General features: G+C 39.7%; 1 long non-coding RNA gene across 2 annotated transcripts in view; it reads left to right on the forward strand.

Annotated features, from left to right (window-relative positions):
• The window catches only part of LOC125155256 (uncharacterized), a 315444-nt gene that overhangs the window by 222237 nt on the left and 79284 nt on the right, over positions 1-13923 (forward strand). Inside the window, exon 4 of one of the 2 annotated variants that reach the window (XR_007148104.1) lies at positions 305-741. The exons of the other annotated variant lie outside the window; for it this stretch is intronic. This is a non-coding gene — a long non-coding RNA (uncharacterized LOC125155256). Of the gene's footprint in view, positions 1-304; positions 742-13923 lie in introns of those variants that run through there. 2 annotated transcript variants of the gene reach the window in all.

The raw sequence follows: 13923 nt of genomic DNA on the forward strand, positions 1-13923 counted from the left end.
CCCTCGTATCAATCTTGGTCCTTGTTTTATGCATCCACATGTTGAAAACTTCACTTAAGAGGGCAAAGGACAGAAACAGTTCCCCACTCATTTCATATTTTCCTGGCTAAGTTCTCATTCAGTACCAGAGAGAATGTTTATTCCAAAGCTGCCTGTGGTATTAAGTGGCTCCAGGATATTCCACCTACATCTGTGTAAAGGGTAATGAGCTGACCAGCTGGTGGGAGTGTGGCAGTAGCTTCATTGGAAAACACCAAGAGGAGTGCCTATTCTACTGAGTCCTGCTTCTGCTGTTACCCCACAGGTTATCATCAGCCTGGCCTCGGATCTGTGCTTGGAGAAACCTGCTGCCACTGATAGTGCTCATAAAGTACAACACCTATTGCTGTTTTTAGTATTTTGGTATGAAGTGTAACCAAATCATTTACCTAATGGAGGCCACACATTGTCAGTTCTAGTCTAGACGTGTACCTATTCAGCTGCATCATGGTTAACTTCATCCAAATACCAGGATCACCATACTGATATGCTCGGGAGTAGCAGATGTGCTTCTGAGTGAGCCTCAGTCAAAACAAAGTGAACCATTTAATGACTCAAGCTTTCCATTTGTTTCCTGAGGTGCTCTTTTGTTTCTCCTCTGTTGCCCTTATACCTTATACTCAATCATTTTATTCATCTTCTTGGCTTTGTATCTTCTGTTTTTCTTGCTTTCATGACTGCCTCCTTCACTCAGTTTCTATTACAAATTAATCCAGATCCAATTTAACTTCCAAGATCATCATACCTCTACTTAGTTTGTGGCGATTTGTTTCTTGGTGTTGATGAATTTTTAAACATCTTAATTTTTAGATTTTTTTTAATTCAGGTTTCTGGATTGGATTCTGTTTAGAAAGCAAGGCCTGTTCATATGATAAAATAAAGTTTTATTTTCTTCTTCATCAAGAATCTATTTTGATATAAGGGGTGAAATACTAATCTAGTTTTATTTGCTTTTTTGTTTCTCTAAATGGCTAGCTAGGGGCGCCTGGGTGGCTCAGTCGGTTAAGCGGCCGACTTCGGCTCAGGTCATGATCTCGCAGTTTGTTAGTTTGAGCCCCGCGTCGGGCTCTGTGCTGACAGCTCAGAGCCTGGAGCCTGTTTCAGATTCTGTGTCTCTCTCTCTCTGACCCTCCCCTGTTCATGTTCTGTCTCTGTCTCAAAAATAAATAAACGTTAAAAAAAAATTAAAAAAATAAATAAATGGCTAGCTATTTATCAAAGCATCATTTATTGAGTCATCCATCTTTCTTTACTGATTCAAGTACCATCTTTATCTTATGCTGATTTCCCATGTAGATTTGGGGTTGCCTCTAGATTCCCTTTTGTGAGTTCATAGATCTCTCTACCTCTACCAGCGCAAAGTGGTTTTCATCATTCTGGCTTCAATTCATTCTTTTATGCCTTTGCCCAACAACATATTTATTGAGGGCCAACTATGTGACTGGCATTCTTCTTTGTTTAGATAGTTCTGCATATTTTTTATTGTCTGTTTCTTGGTATTTCCTTTTTAAAAAAAAATCGTAGATGATATCTTTCCCCCACTATATTTTGTCACTCATTTTTGTATTGGAGGACTATTGATTGTTGTGAATTAATTTTTTAGCTAGTCACTATGCCGATACATCTTGTTGTTGTAGTAGTTTTTTAATTGACCCTGAGGCTTTCAAATCTAGATATATGTATCTATTATTTGCGGAAAAAATGTAATTTTACCTCGTCTTTTATGGGTTTGGTTTTCTTTCTCTTGCCTAGTCATGGGAGTTAGTAATTCCAGAATAATCTTGAGTAATGATGTTGATAATGGTTATTTTAATGCAGTTTCTGATTATAAGGGGAATACTTGCAGTACCTCACCATGACAGTGGGTCTTGATCTAAGCTGTAAAACTTTTTTTCACACAAGGAACAAATCTGTCAATTTTTATTTTGAATTTTATTACCATGAAGTTGATTTAATTATTGACCTCCTTGACTATGACTATAATAAAGTATATCTATGATTTCTTGTGCAAACCATCTTGTCCCCTTCCGTTTAAATATATTTTGTGGTGGAGGGGTGCCTGGGTGGCTCAGTCTTGATTTCAGCCCAGGTCACAGTCTCAAAGTTGGTGAGATAAAGCCCTGCATTGAGCTCCATGCTGTCAGCACAGAATCTGCTGGGATTCTCTCTCTCCCTCTCTCTTTGCTCCTCCCTGCTTGTGCACTTTCTCAAAATAAATAAACCTAAAAGATATATATTTTAGGTTAAATCATGAGGAAGTAAGTTAGGTAGATGATTATCACTACTCCTATTTTGGGTTTTCAAAAACTGAGTCCAGAGCATTGGCCACAGATTCTTAATATCTCTCCCTCTCCTCACTTCCTTTGTCTAAATGAGAAACAAGCAAAAACTATGTGTGTGTACATATATTCTTAAAATGGCAATAAAATTAAAAGTTAAAAGTCACAGTGAAAGATGTGACATGTATAAGCTTGCCAGTTTAAAAGATCTTATTAGAATTCTACAGAATATCTGCCTCAGCTTTGACTCACCTATAACTAAGACTCAGTAACTGAGCAAAAACGTTTCAAATGTGTGTTTGCCCTCCTGAGCTTACCTCAGAAATAAACCTGGTTTGAATGATTATTTAATCAGTGTAAAAGCTCAGACCAGCTGTCCTTTCCATCATGCTGGCCTTAAACCACATCACTATAAAGGGCCACTTACAAAGAATCCTCACCTGGTGCCCCCAAGTGTTGACAGTCTTACATAGAGTTTTACTGGGGTGTAGGAGGCCACAGAGACTTTCTGTACAGGACACCATACAGCAAACCCCCTGAAATCTTTTTTGGTCATCTCTTTCTGTCCTCCCCCCACATTACTCATGGTGGTTATTAAAAGTCAGTCCCTTTCTCCAAATCCCCTTCTCTCCAGTGTCTTCAGAGTGGTACTGTTTTCCACTTGGTTCCTCCTCACCAGTCTGACCCAGCAGCCCCTCTGCTGCCCTCTCCTATAAACCTGGAAGTGTCTGAGTTTCTGAAGAGGGGTGTAGTGTTCCTGCCATAATTCTAGCAAATAAGGTCTTTCATTGCTTTAAAGTTATATGACTGCTATCACAGCCATACTTCTCAGGGCTTAATGATGAAACAGAGGTGAATTTCCACCTCACAGGAGGGAGTCATCAGAGAAAAAGAAATATACTGCGAACCATTAAGGAAGGAGGAATTTCATACCAACACCTACTCAAGCTTCTTCCTTCTTGGGGACACAAAATTTTTTATAGGTTATTTGTATAGAAATTATACTGATCACATGAAAGAATTGCTTCTATGGTCTGTCCATGGAGGCACAGATATAGCTTTAGAATATAGAATTCTTTTCAGTGATGTTTTTTCCACTAGTTGATGAATCTCTTGCAAATCAATGTTACTTTGATGCAAATCAATATAGGATTGCCCTTACTTTTATGCACAGCCTATTTGGAAATTCCTAGTGGAATCCTCTGAATTTTAAATGAAAGGTGTAGTTTGTGAGATCATTTGAACCCTTGGGCAGTTGCAGAAGAGAGCCAGCTTGGGTTTTCTTTTAGATCCTATCCTATCCAAGCAGAAGCAGGCAAAAAGAAAAGAGAATTTTTCTACCAACATTTCTTCAGATGAGGGTTTTCTGCTGCAGAGCAGAAAGGATAACTGAGCTGAGGAAAATACAGACTAGTGAGAACTTGGGCTGTGGGGGGTGGGGAGTTTATTTCAGTAGTGGAGCTCACCTCTTACTTGCCCGTTTTAGAGAAGCAATTTCCCTTTTCACTGGAGTTTGGTTTCTAAGGAGGGCTTCCTAAGCAAATAGTTCACTTATCCCTCCCCATGAGAGTGGTTTCATGAGAGGAAAGTCTTCCATTACACCATGCTGGGATTATCAGTCAAAGCAGTGACAAGAAATGGCTTATTACAGCAAAACAAAAACTGAGGTATTAAGAAGTGGAGATGGGGACCTCTGGGTTCCAACTTGGCTTTTATCCCAGACATGCTGTTTATTCCTCAGTTGGGAAGCATCTATTTCTGTAGCTCCATTAAGGAAGTGGGAGTAAGGGTTTACTCCAAATACTGCTGTTCTTACGTTAGCCATGTTTAGGACTTCCAGGTTTTTTTTTTCCAGTCGTTCCCGCATTTCACAGTGGCCTTTCCTAAATTCTTCCCCAAGTGTCTCCTGTTTGCAAGATCCTGAAGAAGAGATGTCCCACAGTCTATTTCAGAGTTTAATATTGTCCAGGTCAGAAAATTGCTTTCCAGACAGTCCAAATGCATTCAACCCAAGTCTGTGTTTTTTTTCTACCTTAGTGGCATATTTAAGAATTAATAAATTAATCTTAAATCATTAAATCTTAGAATAAGAAGAGATTCTCAAAGGTCATCTAATAAGACAGTAATTCCCAACCAGAATGGTAAAATGATGGATTTCCATCATTGACACTAACACACAGGTTTTGTGGGAGAGAGCAAGAGATGATGAGAATTCACCAAGTGGTCAGAAAATAGTCTTTAGACCAGTGGTTCACATACTCCAGGTAGAGTGCTAGTGCCTGGATAGCTGCCCATTAGATCACTTGGGCAGCTTGTTAAAAGTCCAGATTACTAGACTCCCCTTCTCTTACCCTAGATCCTAATTCAATAGGTCTGTATTGCTAGAATGCTCCCCTGATTTCAGAATCTGTGCTAAACTAACTCTCCCTTCCCCTGGCAGGTGTAGGAGGCCATCCTGTATATCTAGCCCAGCTCTGCTTAAATGCTTCTAGTGATGGGGAGGGACTGGAGGGGTGAAGCTGGGGGTCCCTTACCTAATAAACAATCTCTTTTTCAAATAGTTTTAATTATTACAGAAATTCTTCCATGTACTAAATTGAAATGTACCTCTCCTTGACTCTTATTCATTCCTTTTAGTTCTGCATTGTAGATCGACAGACAACAAATGTTTTAAGTGTGAACTCTTTGAGTGTTTGTTGATCAGATGTCATGTTCCCTTTCTGTTTCCTTTTTTAAAACAAAACATAACAAAATAAACCATGATTCTCTGAAATCCAGGAAAAGGGCCCAGAGTACTCAACCAGGACTTTTAAGCCCCACATCTTGATCCACGTTTCAGTTAAATAGCCAACTGTAATTCATTTTTGAATGAAAACTTCCTTGATCAAAATGCTTCCCCTGTCCCACCCTTACTGTGTGATAAAAATCTGGGAAGTCTCAGATGGTATGCCCCATCATATCTATGCCCTAGTTTGCTACTTGTCAAACCACTTGTGTAAAACCAAGAGGGAACTTCCTGAGAGGTTTTGTGGCTGTTAATGATGCAAAATCATCATTGTCCCTACTCTGCCTATGCGAGAAACTCAGGGGGGAATCTAGGAAAAAATAAGGACACTGCTTAGACTGACAGCTGAAGAAGGGGAGTGGTCCAGTTATATCCTTCACAAAGACTTAATCATTTCATTGCTCCAAAATCTAGAGTGTGCTTTTCGATGTTAATGCCATCTTCATAAATATCTAATCAACTGTCAGGGGACACACCTGGGTGATCAGATTTCACTAAGCTGATTCAAAAAAGAAGAAGAAGAAGAAGAAGAAGAAGAAGAAGAAGAAGAAGAACTCAGCTGAGGTAACAAGCATCAAATTGAGTGCTATTACTTTAAAGAAGTCACTTTCTGGGGGTTCTGTACTTATTTTAAAAAGATACCGTTTCTGAGAGCATATTAGGAGCCTTTTTTTTTTTTTGGATGGTCTTCAGAGACAGCTTATAATAAAAGAGTGTTTATCTTATCACTTCACAATGCAAACCTTGTTTTGGATTTAAAAAAACTCTTCTAGACTATTCACCACTTTGTTGATCACTTTGGGTTCCAAATGACTTTTAGCTGCTTTCAGTAATTACCTTCATAGGCCAAAGGTCTGTCACTTTGGGAGATACTCAAAATAATATTTCACAAATTTGGACCACCTTACTAGACCTTATTAGTCTTCACCCACTAAATTCCTTGCCTCTTCTTGCTAGGCTCTTCCCTTGTGCTCTGTACTACAACACACTGTCTGCCTCAACATGTGGCATTTGCTGTACTTGGAATGTTCATCTTTATTTTCTTACTTACTAATTTCATTCCCTTTTAGGTCCTGGCCTCAGTGTCAGTTTTGAAGGGAAGAATTTTACCATATGGTTCCAGCTTTCATCACTAAACTTTCAGATTATCTTCTGAAAACATTTATATCACCCCACCCTCCCCCACCATTACTAGCCTCACTGCTTTGGGCCAGAGTAGTAGCTGCAAGAGATCCCTTGCTCCTGCAGAAACCACTGGGACTTGAACTGAGGTGCAAACCCAGTAGTTGTGGGTTTTACCCAGGAATGAATAGCACATCCTTGTTTTCTATCAACATTCGTCTTCTCCTTTGTCCTTTGCCTTTTACTCCTTTTCCATCTCAGCATGGATATCCCCTCCTCAAAGACTCTTAACACTGATTCACCTACCCTATCATGTTTCCCCATAGTATCTGTGTTAATTCTATCACAACAGCTGCCAGGTAGCATGGAAATGGCCCATGTAGTTGTCTGGTGTTTGTTACTACATTGTGAATTAGTTCCTCAAGAAGAGGAACTGTGCCTTATTGACCAGTGAACCCCAGTGAGATAACTGATAACTGCTCAGTCAGTGATTGCTAAGTAAATAACTAAATGGACAAATAGATAGATAGATGGATGGATGGACTGGTCTAAAGAGAAGCTTGAAGAATTCTGGGTGAACAGAATTTTCCTTGCCCCTTTTACCTTTTGGGTGGGTTATTAGTTTTTTCTCAAAATGGTTACATTAGAAATCCCTAGTCTTGCTGAGAAGTGGTGTTAATTGCTCTTATTTTTGCTTAAAAATTTCCTCTAGGCCAGGAGACTCCCAGGGAATACTGGCAGTAAAGTCCCTGAGCTGAGGAGGGAAAGGGACATCATTGATACATTTAGCTTCTCACCCTCAAGAGCAAAAGTTGCCCTGTTTTCCAATTGGTAGGTTGGCTGGGAAATTTTAAAAACGTATCCAAACCTCACTCTTGGCATTCCTGGCCTTAACATGAAATTTACAAGACTGCTTTCTCTTGGGACAGTGAATTCACTGGAAGCAGCATCACATTCTTGTGATGGAGTTTGAGATGCACCATTCATTCCTTCCTCTTGCGTTGCCTAAAAAAATCCCGAACTGCATAAAAAATATGGTATTTTCTCATTGGCAAGTACTCTCCTGTCAGCCATGCTCTTCCCATGGATCACATTCTTCTTTTATGAGTTTGGCATTCTTTCCCTCATGTTCAACTGCTGAGTCATAGGGACCCAACATAGTACAGAGGGAATATACAGACTTGAAGTTGAGCATATGGTCCTAAGTACCTGGATTTACATTTTATAGTGTGACTAACCAAGCTCAGGGCACATTCCAGCAGAAGGCACTTCAACATTCCATTGTGGGCAACTATGCACCGCCTCCACCCAGAAAAATGAAATGGAGCATGGGTCTTTCCCATTTGCTCATACCCAGTATCTCTTCCAAATTGGCTTCCATACATTTTCTCATATTTAAATGACAGTGCTTGGTAAATTACAGCTTAAAATAACTCAAGAGAAGGACTGCATACCCACAAGAAAATGACATATATTGAGAGATTATGATTATTAAGTAATGAGTAATTTCTTGAGTGGCTTTTGAGCATCAGCCTCATGATTTCAGTTTCACCTCCATCAGTCTCATAAGTTAATTCAGAAAATAAGAAAACCTTAGTATACATCTCCTGTTTTACTTCCTGTCTCTCTTTTTGGAGCTAGGAACTGTCCATCTTCCACTAAACTGTAAATTCCAGAACAGAGGCCATACTTGTTTACCCAGGGTCTAGAACAGTGCCCTATACATTGTAGGCATCCATAAATAATTGATAAGTGAATAAAGCCAATTATTATTTAGCATCTACTTGATTGAAAACAAGCCCATAGAGTTTCTTTTGAACCCCTATAGTTGTTCCATGGCAAGATTAAAGGGAGACCCATAGAGCTCTGCACACTTCTGTTGGGACCCTCTCCAGGCCCCAAGCTCTGCTCAATATTCCTTTTTACCTCACCACTTCAAACTGCTTGGGGACTAAATGCAGGAAGGCAGGTGGTCAGAGCTGAGCTCACCTTCATGGTATCCCACCTCTCTTTACCTCACACTGCTCCATATATTCCTTAGTTGGGCTCCATCACCCATCTTTTCCTAGTCAGATCCCCTAAACCCTTCTTCTGGTCTTTGTTCTCACAGTCAAGTCTAAGGAAAGTCTCCTAAATACACAACCTTTTCCCCCATTACTCTCTTCATTAGCTTGTCCTAACTGAAATCTAAATCTCCTTTGTAGACACCACTTCTCCCACAACCCTTTCAAGTGAACGATTTTTTTCGTACTGTGGTACCCGGGGTGAGATGTGTGTCCTTGATTCTCATTGCTTTTTCCAAATACTGTTAACCTCCCCATTAAAAATTCTCAGAAAGGGGTGCCTGGTTGGCTCAGTTGGTAGAGCATGAGACTCTTGATGTCAGGGTTGTGAGTTCGAGCCAACATTGGGTATAGGGATTACTTAAAAAAATCTTTAAAAATAAATAAATAAAACAAAAATTCTCAGAAAACACCTGCCTTTGGCTTCTATGTATATCACCCACACATCTTTAACGTCTAGGTCTCCCCTATTTTTTTCAGTAAAAAGTTTAGCCACCAACTCCCTGTGTTTTTCCCCACCCACTACTCTTGCCAGACTGCTTTATAGCCCCAGAGATCATCCATCCTAGAATCTAGGAGAGAAGACAACAAAAAAAGGAAGCAAGGAATTGCATAGAATGTAAGAGAATGTAAACTTAGTACAGTGTTGGTGCAGGTGTGGGCGAAGTTGGGAAAGTGCATAGAAGAGAGGGTACTTGAGTTAGGGGGACACAACACCTCATTGTAGCCAGAGGATTGATGTGACAGAGAATAAAGAGGAGAAACAACCAGAAAGGTAGATGGGGCCCCAGTCTTGGAGGATGTTAAATGTTGTACCAAACAGTTTAGGCTTTATCCTGCATACAGTAAGGAGATTTTGTGAAGTTTTTGAAGCACTGAAGTTTATAGTTTAGACCGTTCTCTCTGCCAGGGAGACTATTTAAGAAGTCCAGAGAGACAGATGAGGTCCTAAACTTAAGCAATGGGCCAGGGAGTGGAAATGGGAGTCATTAAATAGGTGTTAAGGAGGATGAATTGTTAGGTATTAGTGACTAGTTGGAAGGAGTAGTTACCATGACTCATCTGAATCAGGACCTCTAAAATGTTTAATTGGTAGTATTAATTGGAAGGAGTAATATCTAATATTTACTTAGCATGTATAATGTGCTAAAATTCTTTAAAATTCTTTAAATTTAATACTGCTAACAACTGTATTAAATAGATATTATTGGCCCTGTTTTACAGATGAGAAAACTGAGGCACAAAAGGGTTGAGTAACTTGTCCATGTTTTCACTAGTAGGTGGTCGAGCTGGTCTTCAAACCCAGGTGATTGGCTCCAAAAGCTAGTACATTTAACCACTAGGCTAACAAGCTATCAGTATTATTCCTGTCTTAACACAACTAGATTTTTGGGGTCAGTTTCTAGACATATTTTGGGGCCCTGAGAGTAAGGGGCACAGGACAGATGGGGGTTTGGTATTTTTTATTTATTTACTTGTTTGTTTGTTGGAGGGAAATTAGGTAAATGCTATAGAGTACAAGTCTGAGTGGGGTCTTGCAGCGAGGGCTGTGGAGAAATGAAAGCACAATGACTGAAGCCATTGAGTCTCGGGAAGGGAAGACCAGGACTCAGAAACAGGGAAGGCAGACTTCAAAGAGAAAAAAGATAGGACTTTATTATAATGGCTTTCCATCTGTCCCTGCAGGAATTTGGTGGGCAAAGCAAAGAATTGGTCCTTTTTTTTTTTTTTAATTTTTTTTTTCAACGTTTATTTATTTTTGGGACAGAGAGAGACAGAGCATGAACGGGGGAGGGGCAGAGAGAGAGGGAGACACAGAATCGGAAACAGGCTCCAGGCTCTGAGCCATCAGCCCAGAGCCTGACGCGGGGCTCGAACTCACGGACCGCGAGATCGTGACCTGGTTGAAGTCGGACGCTCAACCGACTGCGCCACCCAGGCGCCCCAAGAATTGGTCCATTTGGTTGTGATAGATGTTAAGTACCCTATGCGTCTAGGTGTATATGGGAGACGTAGAGGAACATCTATAATTCCGGTCACTTTATTCACTGTACATATACTTATTGATTGCATCCTCCAGAGATGGACAGTAGCATGCTAAAGATGTGCAGAAATGATTAGGGTTATAAATGCTTTAGATCATAAAGTATGATAATTACAGCACGTTGCTGGGTTAGGAATGTTTTAGTCTTCGTTTCACACTATTTTCCATTATTCTTGCCAGTAGCAGGCTTAGTATAAGGCAAGAAGGACCTATATGGATTAGACCATGCACCGCTCTGGAATGAATATTGGAAAACATGGACCTCAGTGCATGCCTTGGAGATCAGAAAATCAGTACTTGTTAGAACAAGAGCAGAAGGGAATTCCCAAGGTCTTAACAGAAAATACATGTGACCATCCGGAACTACAAGTCTGGTGCTTGCAGCATTATAGTTCACCCCGTATTAAAGTACAGATATTACGTGGAAGGAAAAAAAAAGGATAAGCAGAATAATTAGCACCCAAACTAGGGAAACTTGTGAGTTAGCATCTGAAATTATACCTGGAAAAAAAAGCAAAGATCTGAGAAGCTGCTCTCAGGTTCACTGCGCTTTGCTCCTGGAAACCTTTCTGAGAGGCAGAACGTTATAAACAGGTTTGCTGATGAAGAACCATCAATCAGAGCCAGAAAATCAGAATGAGGTTTAAATTTTAAAATAAATCCTACAACCCACATGGAAAGTATTAAGTAAGAGAGAATTCTTTTGTTGTTTGTTTGTTTTTTGGGTTTTTTTTTTGTTTGTTTGTTTGTTTTCTTGGGAGGGGAGGGGCACAGCTATTTCTTTTTTCTTTTTTTTCCTTTTAATTCCAGTATAGTTAACATGCAGTGTTATATTAGTTTCAGGTATACAATATAGTGATTCAACAAGTCTATATATTACTCAGTGCTTATTGTGATTAAGTGTACTCTTCTTAATCCCCATGTCCTATTTCACCCATCTCTACCCCAACCCCCCCTCCCCCCCCCTCCCTGTAACCATCAGTTTGTTCTCTGTAGTTAAGAGTCTGTTTTTGGTTTATATTTTTTTTCTTTGTTTATTTTGTTTCTCAAATACCACACATGAGTGAAATCATATGGTATTTATCTTTCTGTGACTGACTTATTTTGCTTAGCATTATACCCTCTAGATCCATCTATGTTGTTGCAAATGGGAAGATCTCATTCTTTTCAAATAAGAGGGAATTCTTGCCTATAAGCTAACTATACTGAAAACATCAAAAGCCTAGGATCTGAAGTTAACAGCATACTTCTCTTGCTGTTGTATGCCCTCACATAATACCTGGCAAAGGATTTAGAACATCACTAAAGTGACATAATCTTTTTTTAAAGTTTATTTATTTTGAGATAGAGTGCAGGGGAGGGGGAGAGAGAGAGAGAGAGAGAGAGAGAGAGAGAGAGAGAGAGAATGAATGAATCCCAAGCAGGCCCTGCACTGTCATCTCAGGTCCCAATGTGGGGCTCAAACTCAGGAACTGTGAGATCACGACCTGAACTGAAATCAAGAGTCAGGCACTTAACTGACTGAGCCACCCAGATGACCCCTAAAATGACAGAATCTTAATCCATATATTCTAAATATGAGTCAACTGTGAAAAACACTAACTCCATCTTAATCTGGCCACAGAATGAAGAGAAGAATGTCTATGGTGATGTACTGTGAAGCCATTGAGCTTCTTGTTACTATTGTGTTTACCTCTGAAGTTTATGTCTTAACATGCACTGATAAATTGGAGCACACACGAAGGAAAATAACAGAATGATCAGAGACTTGGAAACAATTTACAAAGGAAACAATGAAAGACAGAAAATTTGGCCTCAAAAGAGAAAAAGGAAGAATTGATGTGCTTCCATGTTTGAAGAAATATCATGTGAAAAAAGGAACAGACTCATTTTGTGTAACAGACTCATGTTGTGTTGGTCTGTATGGGGAGATGTATGGTGGAAGTTTTACTTTTTTTTTTTTTCAATATATGAAATTTATTGTCAAATTGGTTTCCATACAACACCCAATGCTCATCCCAAAAGGTGCCCTCCTCAATACCCATCACCCACCCTCCCCTCCCTCCCACCCCCCATCAACCCTCAGTTTGTTCTCAGTTTTTAAGCATCTCTTATGCTTTGGCTCTCTCCCACTCTAACCTCTTTTTTCTTTTTTCCTTCCTCTCCCCCATGGGTTTCTGTTAAGTTTCTCAGGATCCACATAAGAGTGAAAACATATGGTATCTGTCTTTCTCTGTATGGCTTATTTCACTTAGTATCACACTCTCCAGTTCCATCCACGTTGCTACAAAGGGCCATATTTCATTCTTTCTCATTGCCACGTAGTACTCCATTGTGTATATAAACCACAATTTCTTTATCCATTCATCAGTTGATGGACATTTAGGCTCTTTCCATAATTTGGCTATTGTTGAGAGTGCTGCTATAAACATTGGGGTACAGGTGCCCCTATGCATCAGTACTCCTGTATCCCTTGGGTAAATTCCTAGCAGTGCTATTGCTGGGTCATAGGGTAGGTCTATTTTTAATTTTTTGAGGAACCTCCCACACTGTTTTCTGTATGGTGGAAGTTTTAGAGAGGCAGATTTAAACACATGATTGGAAAGAGTAGTAATTCAAACTTTTCAGTTGTGGAATGTGTTGTCTTTTGAGGTAATGGAACTGGAAATGATCGAGGAAAAGCTGTCATGGATGTTATAGAGCACCAGTGGAGCTTCTGCACTGAGTGCAAATTTGGGTGCATGATTTATACAGTTCTGGATCTCAGATTTGGGAAAATTTTCCCTCAAACCACTTAACTCTGGCATAGTACTCAGTAAAAAAGAGTATGACTTTAACTTTGTAGGAATTGCTGATGTAGAGCAGGTGCTCCTATTTCCTGGAGAAGTAAGATTTGACTTGCAACCTGAATGACTAAAAGGGGGGGTCAGCCATGTGAAAATAGGTAGAGAGCCCTTCTAGGCAAGAGAAGAACAAGTGCAAAGGCCCTATGCTAAGAAGGAAAAAAAATAACTCATCAAGGAGCAGTAAGACTGTAGGGATCAGAGCCTAATGAGTGTGGTAGAAGAATGTAGTAGTGGAGAAGGTAGGAAAGTGTGGGGGCCAGATCATGAAGACTCTTATGGCTATAAAGAAAAATATAAAATATAAAAAATATAAAAAGAAATTTATATTTTGTGTCCAGTGCATTTGATGTCACTGGAGAGTTTTAAGGAAGGAAGTAATACAATGGGATTGCCTTTTTGAAAGAATCTTTGGCTTCTGTGTAGCAAATGGATTGGAAAGAAGCAGGTAAAGCCAGGGAAAGGGTTGTAGGCAGTTGCTAGACACAGACATGTAAAAATAAAAATAAATCAAAATAGCCCAGTGAACATGTTAGGCCAGTTGTTAACAAGATCTCCCATAACACTGTGCTCATAGAATAAATAAATAATTGCTGATGAATTAAGTGTGTGGAACTGAAGCCAAGTTCCTTTGTTTTCCCCACAGTCTTATTTTTATTTGGCTCTTGGATAATGAAATTGTGAGCACTATGTACACATTCATATTTTGGAAGACTTGACAGAGAATCACTGTCTTGTGAGAGAAGTA

The sequence above is a fragment of the Prionailurus viverrinus genome, chromosome F1 (genome assembly GCF_022837055.1).
Source record: "Prionailurus viverrinus isolate Anna chromosome F1, UM_Priviv_1.0, whole genome shotgun sequence".
Classification (NCBI taxonomy): domain Eukaryota; kingdom Metazoa; phylum Chordata; class Mammalia; order Carnivora; family Felidae; genus Prionailurus; species Prionailurus viverrinus.